Genomic DNA, 2,310 nt, shown 5'->3' with positions numbered 1-2,310 from the left:
AATATACGGTAAAATTCTGGCAACCACAGCTGCCAGTTTTTTACCGTATTGTGTAAATGCAGGATTTTACCGTATTTTCAAAATACGGTAAAATTCTGGCAACCACAGCTGCCAGTTTTTTACCGTATTTTGTAAATGCAGGATTTTACCATATTTTTAATATACGGTAAAATTCTGGCAACCACAGCTGCCAGTTTTTTACCGTATTTGCTAAATGCAGGATTTTACCGTATTTTTAAAATACGGTAAAATTCTGGCAACCACAGCTGCCAGTTTTTTACCGTATTTGCTAAATGCAGGATTTTACCGTATTTTTAAAATACGGTAAAATTCTGGCAACAACAGCTGCCAGTTTTTTACCGTATTTGCTAAATGCAGGATTTTACCGTATTTTTAAAATACGGTAAAATTCTGGCAACCACAGCTGCCAGTTTTTTTACCGTATTTTGTAAATGCAGGATTTTACCGTATTTTTAAAATACGGTAAAATTCTGGCAACCACAGCTGCCAGTTTTTTACCGTATTTTGTAAATGCAGGATTTTACCGTATTTTTAAAATACGGTAAAATACCGTACTTCCTAAAATATGTTAAAAAAAATAAAATGTGGTTTTGCCGTAGTAAATACGGTCATGCTGACTGAGGCATAATATCTACATGAGTGAAAAACACATCCAGACTGTATGATATATTGACATTTTATTGTAAACCCTCCCCCCCAAAAAAAACTTATGCTAAATTACTGGTCACTGTTCCTACCAGAATTTTACCATACAAATTATAGTACAACAACCAAGGAAGTGTAACTTGTCAAGCATTTCTATACAGAAAGTTATAAAGAAAATAATTTCTAATTAAACAAAAATACAGATTACGAGTAATCCACTTAAAGAAACAATTTCTATTTAAAAAGTCAAGTTAAAAAAAGAACTGATTCTATTTTCTGTCCAGTTTCCTCACGGTATTACTGAGATCTGGAAAACAAAAACGAAAAAAACAGTATGTGTCCACATAAGAGATAACATATTGTAGAAGAAAAAATGGTGATAAAAGGATTCTTGTTCTGGGTTGAGAGTCACAAGTCGCTGAGATCAGACTTTGCTCAGGATGGTTGTAGTCTTCCCAGTCACAGGTTGAAATTGAGACTCACATGTTGTCAATCGGGTGTTTCCTCTCTGCTGGAAAACAAACAAAGAAAAAGTTAGAAAGATGCACTACATGAACATATTATTCGCTTAAATGTTTGTTTCACCTTTGTTGACTTGCATATGGACACAGGTACTTCAACCAGGTGGTGTGATCATTTCTGACTGAAAATTCAGTAGTTAAACCTTTGTTTGTTGTCAACAGGTGTGATCCTCTGGTCTGGAACCAGACAAAATACACAAACAAAAAACATAAATAAAAACAAATATAACTGTTTTAGGCAATTTATGAAATAGATACTCACCATTTATCTGAGTCTCATGAAGGCCAATAGGTTGTCTTCAACCATTTATGTAAGTTACATTTCCTGCAAGCTAGCAGAAACAAAGCTGTAAATGTGAACACTTTTCATACAGGCAAACAAATTGATACAGCTGAGACAATTTATGCTAGGTTAGTTTTTCTCAGTCACTTTTGGTGCATTTCTCAAGTCATTGTTGGCATTTACAAAACAGTAAGCGCATTTCTCAAAACAATTTGTAGAAACAGGAAAAATAGCATTTGGTTGCTTTCAAAATCCTTAGTTCAGCTCTTAAAATTCTGTCTGTTAACATATCAGTGACTCAAAATAATAAGTTATAGTTTCTCTATGTACAGATAAGACAGTCAAATTGATTAGTCATGGGAAGAGACTACAAAAGGATCATTTACGCCAGTGTTTCTCAACCCTGGTCCTCAGCGCCCCCCTGCTCTGCATGTTTTAGATGTGCCTGTACTCCAGAACAGCTGATTCAAATGATTGGATGACAATCAAGTACTGCAGAAGCTTGTTAATCATCCAGAGATACAATTCAGGTGTGTGGCAGAAGGGAAATACCTAAACCTGCAGGACAGGGTGACGCTGAAGACCAGGATTGAGAAACACTGATTTACGCTTTTGCTATAATTTATTCATGGACCATGCCATGGTGATTCAGAAAGAAAAAGACAGAAATGCAGAGAACAAAAAAAGTAGAAAAGGAGCCACAGGACAATCTCCTCAAGGAAAACTGTACAGTGCTGTAGAAATTACATTACATTTTAATTTCCATAGTCACTTTGTTCCTTAACTCCACTGAGGAATCTTTTTTCCTCAGTGGGGTTAAGGAATGAACAGTAGGGTGGG

At 35.5% G+C, this 2,310-nt stretch overlaps 1 long non-coding RNA gene across 2 annotated transcripts; it reads right to left on the bottom strand.

The window, feature by feature from the left end:
* Positions 1–683: 683 nt before the first annotated feature.
* LOC148155258 (uncharacterized) lies at positions 684–1,697 on the bottom strand. Of its 2 annotated transcripts, none has more exons than XR_015765450.1 (3): positions 1,450–1,697; positions 1,252–1,364; positions 684–1,177 (listed from the first exon to the last, which is right to left on the bottom strand). It is a non-coding gene; the product is annotated as an uncharacterized LOC148155258 (long non-coding RNA). The 2 variants fall into 2 exon arrangements; XR_015765451.1 differs by having other exon boundaries at positions 684–1,174.
* Positions 1,698–2,310: the final 613 nt, after the last annotated feature.

The sequence above is a fragment of the Poecilia mexicana genome, unplaced genomic scaffold (genome assembly GCF_051168715.1).
Source record: "Poecilia mexicana isolate PSO_F unplaced genomic scaffold, ASM5116871v1 scaffold_15, whole genome shotgun sequence".
Classification (NCBI taxonomy): Eukaryota; Metazoa; Chordata; class Actinopteri; order Cyprinodontiformes; family Poeciliidae; genus Poecilia; species Poecilia mexicana.
The sequence above is the reverse complement of the archived record's forward strand: the minus strand, read 5'-3'. Positions and strand labels throughout refer to the sequence as shown.